Raw genomic sequence first — 8,107 nt, 5'->3', positions numbered from 1 at the left:
ATAAATCCTCCTGTATGCATCCTGGCTGTGTCAGACCCTTCTTTTCTTCAGAAGTGGGGATTTGGACTCTATATATATATATATATATATATATATATATACATACACAGTAGCGGCCGGCATGGTTTGTGGGTGGGGTGTCGGGCACGGGGTATATACATACATACACACACACACACATATATATATATATATATATAATCACTGGAAAAAACACAGGTTTCATGGACGTTATAGTTGGGAATTAGCATTTAAAAAACCTTATTATTATTGGGTTATTTTAGGAAGGGAGGCTGTGTGTCCCCCCTTCTCTTGACCCTCTTGGACCCCATCCACTGGGGCCTCACCTATTTTTAAAGTTTTTTAATTTTTTCCTTTTAAAGGGAAACCCCCTACCGGGCCATTTTCGGCCCCGGGGACCCAATTCCCCGGGGTCAAGCCACTACTTTTTTTAAAAACTATTATTTCTAGGGAGGGGGCATATTTTTTAAAGTACAAAGGGAGGGGGACCGAACGCGCCCCCTCCAGGGCCATGTTTGGCCCCAGGGACCCCATCCCCCGGGACATGTCCATCTGCTTTGGGAGAGCAGGGGGGAGCCTGAAGCTGCCCCGGCCAGCTCCCGTCTACTGTGGGAGCCGGCATTGCTTTTTACCCCCAAGGAGCTGCTAAGATGCAGCTTCCTGGGGGTAAAAAGCAAAGTGCTCCACTTTGAACAAGTGAGACCAAAATGCTGTCACTTGTTTGCTATGGGATGGCGGAAGCAGTGCTCCCGCCATCCCAAAGCAAACTGCAATGTCCCGGGGGTGCGTACCTTGGACATTGCCGGAGTCGGCCCTGGGGGGTTGGCGGTCCCCAGGGCCATTTATGGCTCCATGAGGGGGACAATGCGGCCCCTCCTACAACAGTATTTTAGCCCCAGGGAGGTGGTGGTCCCCAATGCTGTGTGAGGGGGCTGGAGCCCCCACTTTACTTTTAAATATAGCCCTGGGGAGGTGGCATTCCCCGGGACTAAGTGGGGGGGCAGGAGCCCCACACACATTTCTTTTTAAAATAAAGCCCTATCATCTTTAAAATGTTCCCGAGACCTGGCCCACCCGGGGTCTTAAATGAAACGAAGTGCGGGAGCCAGATTTGTGGATCCACCGTGAATCCCGCAGAAAATTAAAAAACGCTTTTTTTGGCAACCCCCTGAGCAGGCCTAGGGAGTCAGGGTGTTTGTACCCTGACCCCTTTTCTTGTTTTTCACTTTTCTTTAACCTTTTTTCTTATGACTCAGTTCAACTGAGTCGCAAGATGGCTGCCAACACTTCCAGGTTTGAAGTGTTGGCAGCCAATCAGATTGCTGGCATGAGATCAGGAGGGTTCGCGGATCCTCCACGTCCCCAGTTATATATCTGAGAATTTGTTTAACTTCTCAGGAACTACTGAACGGATTTGCACCGTTTAACACAAAGAGTGCTCTCTGGACAAAGAGCTACCTTTTTGCCAAATTTGGTGTAATTCCGTTCGGGCTGTAGCCATGTGTCAAGTTTCCAATGGAAATTAACATGGAGAAAACGCATTTTGGGACCCCCCCTTTTTCTTGGCCCCTGCTTGACGAATCACTCCAAAACTTTCAACACAGCAGCTGACCTGACTGCCCCATTAGTTTTGAAAATTTCACAAAGATTCTTCAAACAACGCCAAAGATATTGGCAAAAGAAAAACTGTTCTTTCAATAGAAACAAGGTCCTAACTATAACTACCCACTGGCGACCGTCAGAAGGTAATATATATATATATATATATATATATATATATATATATATATATATATATATATTAATGTTATAGTTAGGCGAGTATGTTAGTGACTCAGTGACATCAGTACATTTTTGCACACAAAAAAACACATAAATTCAACAGTTATACTTAGCAGAGCTAACTATAACTGTGCCCTCACCATGCACCTCACACAGTACATCACTCATGACATGTTCTATCACATAATTTATGACATAATTTATGACATCTCAAATGACATCATTGATAACATCACTGATGACATCATCCAAATTTCTTTTGCACACATTGCTCTATAAACAGGTATGGCATTAGAGCTATGAAAGTAACTGCAAAATAGCTCAGAAAAATATGAAGCATCATTAATGACATCACAGATACAACTCCCTTGAGGTTGGTAAGCATGTGTTATTTGCAACAACCAACCACATATATATAGCAAATCCTCATTGCAAATGGTGTTCTATATGTATACAACTGTTCAGAAAAGGCGAGCTCCTCAAGATACTCAATGTCTGTTCCAAAATTAATGCCCAACTATGGACAGCTTTTATCTGTATCAAACCCCTGACAGTCACCGAACCTACATTCAGAAATAAAGCTGATGTCAGGAGAAATGTGGGTACTGTAAACAGTGTTCACTCTATGGAGAAAGTTTGTTCTGGACCACACTGTTTGCAGACAGTGAATCTCTCATGAGAAATACACTACAGTGTATTAAAACATATCTACTAAGAACAGTGTACACTTTATGCAACACTTTGCAAAATATACACTATTCACTTAAAATAACCAAAGTCTGAAGGTGGTAAAGATCATACTACTTGCAGACCTCACACTGTGGTGAACACTTTACAGATAGCCCATCTTCTGGAGCAAAAGTAGCAATTGTACATAGTCTAATACCTGGTGCACACAGTCTTCTGTATTACGTAGAAATTGTCTTGCGTAGACAAATCTGTCTAATAACGCAAGACTGCTTACAATGTGTAGTATGTAGTATAGAGAATCTTTGCCCTGTTGCAACCTTTTTCAACAGAGCCATAAAACGTTTCGCTTTTTCTGTTGGGAGTTTTTATATGCTACTGTGTTTGGCAGGGGTCTTGGCTTATACTGTGTCAAGTGAGCTCCTCCATACTCACCCGCTTGCTATCCTCCACACTGACTCTCTGACATTGGAGGCTTCTGTGGAGGAACGGGGCACCCAACAAGGTTGTCCCCTATCCCCACTTTTATTCTCCCTTGCCATGGAACCATTTGCTTGAACAGTTTGCTTGGGACAGCACTACTGTGGACTACACCTCACTGGTGAAAGTACATACCTCTCTCTATATGCGGATGATATGTTGTTGTATCTGAGGGGTGAGGACATTGACTTGAGGGGGCGGTGTCAGCACAATCTAATTTTGGCTGTTATTCGGGTTTGGAGGTCAACTGGAGCAAGTCCTGCATCTATCCTTTTTTTTTTGTGGGATGTTGTGGAATCTGGGCTCATTCCCACTGCCCTGGAATTGCGGTGGCAGCACCATAATATCTGATACCAGGGAGTTGCCATTTATCGTACGCCGGAACCGTTGTTTGACTGTAACTACGGCCGCACTCTCACTGGTTTTAGACAAACCAGTGAGAGTGCGGCCGTAGTTGCACTCTGTGAGGCACTTTTTGCTCCATGGAACGCTGGTTCGTAGGATACGCAAATAATGGGGTGCTGCGGTGGCCGACTGCCTTCTTTTTCTCATTACGGGGTGGACAGAGCGGGTCCTGCTTCTCTATAGAGCCCTCCTGCAGGGGATCCGGCTGGACCTTACGGAGCTCCGATCATGCTGGGAGATGGACCTTGGGTCGTCCTTGACTGATCAGGCCTGGAGGAAGGTTTTGGAATGCACCCCCAGACCCGGAACGCTCGCTTCAGATGTATTCCATTTTACTATTTGCATCAGGCTCAGCTCACCTCCAGGTGCATACATGCTATGCTCCCAACTGCGATGTCGGAGTGCCCTTGATGTTTTGCAGAGGATGCAGACTTTTTCCTTATGGTATGGTCTTGCTCTCTCTTGTCACTTTATTGGGCTATGGTCCTCTAGGTGGCTCAAAGAGCCACCGACCAGAAATTTGTGCTTAGCCCACAGCTGTGTCTACTGGCCGTCCACAAGCGTGCCGTAGCCCAGGAGGCTATGGGTAGATTTCTGGATCTGGTTTTGATTCTTGTTTGCAGAAAATTAACTATGATGTGGAAGTCAGCTCGAGGACTGGATGTATATAGATGGTGTTTGGAGTTGATGAGGTGGGCAGAATTGGAGAGAGAGGCAATTCGCAGGGAGGAGGCCAGGGGAGCGCAGAAGGTTCTGATTATTAATATTATTATTATTAATAAAAGATGTATGGCACAGCGAATCATCCCCAAGGGGATTTCTCGGTGCCTGGGTAGCAGACAAAATATTAAGATACTCATTAAAACAGCCAGGTTTTAAGCAGTTTCTTAAACTGTGCCAGATTGGAGCAGACTCGAATATCATCTGGTAGTCTGTTCCAGTGTGCTGGGGCTGGATGAGAAAAAGCACGACCGCCCATCTTGACTTTCCTGATTCTCCGAGCGCAGAGCAGATTTTGGCTGCTTGATCTCAGTTGACACACGGGAATGTATGGTTCTAATTTTTTTGTTAGATATGCGGGACCCATCCCCTGCAGTGATTTAAACACTAGACACAAGAGCTTAAAGACTGCTCTTTTCCTGATAGGGAGCCAGTGCAGTTGTCGCAAAAGAGGTTATGATGGAGTTTGTGTGGGTTTGTTGAGGGCTTGATGCGCTGCTGTATTTTGAACAACTTGCAACCTTGATAATAAATCTTCCCTAATACCTACCAGTAGCGAATTTCCATAGTCTAGTCTACCGACTAGAAGCGCCTGTATAAGGGCTTTTCTGGCCAAAAGGGGAATACAAGGGAAGACTTTTCTCAGCATTCGCATCATACCGAAGCAGGTGCCCGAGATGGTTTTTACATGCTCCTCCATGGACAGTCTGTCATCAATTACGATGCCCAGATTCTTCGCCCACATTTTGGGTGTAAGCTGCTTCCCCGAGTTCTGCAGGCCACCAATCAGGGGTCCATAACTCCTCTGCTTTCCCAAAAGCAGAATCTCCGTTTTATTGGAGTTAAGCTGTAGGAAGTTCTTTCTCATCCATGTGGCTATTTTTAGCATACAGTTCTTAAACGTTTCTCTGGTCAGAGCATGATCCGTTTCTATGGGGACTATCACTTGAGTGTTGTCCACATACGAGATTGTATCAAACCCACACGATCTAATAATAGTGGCCAGAGAGGACACATAGATATTGAACAAGGTGGGACTTAAGATGGAACCCTGAGGGACCCCCTTGTCCACTACTGAGGTCTGTGACACAAATGTGTCCTATTGGACACATTGTGTTCTTTCGGTCAGGAAGCTTTGCAGCCATCTTAAGGCCATTCCTCTGACACCAATCTCTCGAAGCTTATCCACAAGGATTCTATGAGAGATGGTGTTGAAAGCTGCCGACAAGTCAAGAAGAACTAACATCGTGGGAGTCCCCTTGTCCAGTGACATCCTTATTGAGTCTGTTACTTCGGTCAATGCAGACTCGGTGCTATAACAAGCACGGAAACCTGACTGAGAAGGATCAAGTAGGTTATTTTGTTCCAAATAGCCCGAGAGTCTCCATAATTTTAGAGCAGCATGGGAGAAGGGAAATGGGTCTGTAATTTTGTAGATCTGAAGGATCGGCTGATACTTTTTTCAGCAATGGCTTAATTTGTGCCTTCTTCCACTTAGAGGGGAAACATGGCCGTAGCTAATGATATATTACAGACTTCCATAATCGAGTAAGACAAGGCCGGTGCGAGATCAGAGATAATGAAAGGGGGGGGCAGGTCTCACGGGGAGCCTGATATTGCATTCGCTAACAAAGACAGTACTTGCTCAGAGGTAATGACTGAGAAAGACTCTAGGCTAGGAGAGAGAGGTTCTTCCAGGGGCAGTACTTCCACCCTAGGGGCCTCTTCCGAGCCAAAGGAGCTATAGATTTTGTCAATCTTTTGTTTAAAATGATTGGCTAAGTCATCGCATAGCCCTTGCGTCGGCGGGAGGGAGGAATTATTAGCTCTGGGATTTGTAAACTCCTTAAGGATCTTAAAGAGCTCTTTAGAAGAGCTCTTTGCTGCAGAGATTCGCATACCTAAATGTGATCTTCTGGCTACTATTTAGATAAGCTCTCTATGTGCTGTTCTATAGGCCAGTTTATCCCCCTCCTACTTTGATTTCCTCCATTTCCTCTCTCTGATTCTACATATAGCTATTTCTTTCTTAAGGTTCCCTGAATACCATGGGGCTGGATCAGCCCTTTCCCGGATTGTGACTACCCTGAGCGGGGCGATGGTGTCGAGGGTCTTAGTAATAAAGGCCTCCACTATTTCCAATGCTGTGTCACTATCCGCACAGTTATTAAATGACGGGGTGGTATACGCCGAGCTAAATGCTGTTAATGTCACTTTCCTCCAAGATCTACGGGAACTTCTACAGCATTGAGGCTGGCTTGCTGGTTTTGGAATGACCAGCGAGAATCCTAGTGCCAAATGATCAGTCCCGTTTAGTGCCAAGGGGGGTTCTACTATTAGATCCTGGATGTTAGTAAACATGTTATCCAGCGTATGTCCCGCTATATGTGTCGGGCTGAGTACTCTAGAGAAGAGGCCTAAGGACTCCATAGCCTCTGTTCAACACACAGAGTCTTGGTTGGTGATGCTATCTAGATGATGATTGAAAATCCCCTACAAGTAAGAAATTATCTGCTTGCAAGGTATAGACTTTCCAGTAATGAAGTACAGAAAGATTTCTTACTTTCCCCAGGGGGGTGTTAAACTACTGCTCCCATCCACCTTATGCCCTGGGCAAGCTCCAGCCTGGGAGTGGAAACAGTGTCCAAGATCTTAATATGCTGAAATAGACACGTGGCTATAGCCAGACCTCCTCCCCTTTTGCCTATTCTGTCTAATCTTGCTACTGTGTATTCTGCAGGGAAGGCAATTGCCAGAGCTGGTGAGGATTGATTATGCAACCTGGGGCCAGATATAGGTGGCCAAATAGCGAGTTAGCGCTCGCTATTTGGCAGCGAGCAATGTATGTAAGTTGAAACCTACTAGCAAAATAAGGAATCACAAAATTGCGATTCCGTATTTTGCTCTTGCATTTAAGGAATCGCAAATTGCGATTCCTTAAATGCAATGTAAGTAGCACAAAACAAAGTGCACTTTAGCCTTAAGGAATTGGTAAATACCACCAACTTCAAGTTGGTGGTAATTAGTGATTTCCTTTAAAAAAGCACTTTTTTTGCTTTTTTTTAAGTGCCATGTGGCACACGTTCATGCCCTTAGGGCATGTATGTGCGCCACATGTGCACACATGCACATTTCAGAGGTGCAACAGGGTGTCCTTTTGGAACCCTGGGACCCTTGAAATTGCTCCCGCAATTTGCGAGTGCCTCTTGGTGACTCGCAAATTGTGGGAGCAATTCCTATTCATTCCTATGGGCCTCTTGGCCCATAGGAATGAATGGGAAGGTATTCCTTCATTACGAATCGCAATTTGCGATTCACAATTAAGGAATATTAAGGAATCACAAAAAATATTGTGATTCCTACCTACATGGCATTTTGCGATTCCTTAATAGCGATTCCCTAAAAATCGCTATTAAGGAATCGCAAACATGCATTTACCTACATCTGGCCCCAGGTCTCTGTAAAAATGCAGATATCTGGTTTCTGATCATCCAGCATGTCCCATATTTCAGCTGCATGCTTAGGGATAGATCTGGCATTAAGGTACAGGCCTTGAAACATGACTAATTGCCCTCCCTTATTCTACTTTCCCTTCCTAGGCATCTGCTCGTTTTGTGCCCGAGGGCCTGTGGGGTGGAGGTAACTGGGGCCTGTTGTTTGATGTGGGTGACCAGTGGACCAGTCACACTGTGGGCGTTTACCGAAGCCATTTTCTACTGGTATTTTTCCTTTGCACCCCGCGCTAAAGGCCTAATCCCTTAATTTCACTAACACCGCTTTAGAGTATGTTAACGGAGGCATTGGAAATACCCGAGTAGAAACGGGCAGAGTTTCCTGTCAGCTGACAGAGTCCAGGTGCGGATGGGCTTGCCTTATGCGTGCCAGTGGCGCGCCCACTGTGCGTGTCCACTGCACGTCCGCGAACGCAGTGAATTTATCCCCCGGGAGGCAGGAAAACACTAGAGCGCCAACTGCTCAGAAAATGGTGACCAAAACGGCCTTCTGAGTTCTA

The sequence above is a fragment of the Triturus cristatus genome, chromosome 6 (assembly GCF_964204655.1).
Source record: "Triturus cristatus chromosome 6, aTriCri1.1, whole genome shotgun sequence".
In the NCBI taxonomy this organism is placed as follows: Eukaryota; Metazoa; Chordata; class Amphibia; order Caudata; family Salamandridae; genus Triturus; species Triturus cristatus.
This window is presented reverse-complemented; position numbering follows the sequence as displayed.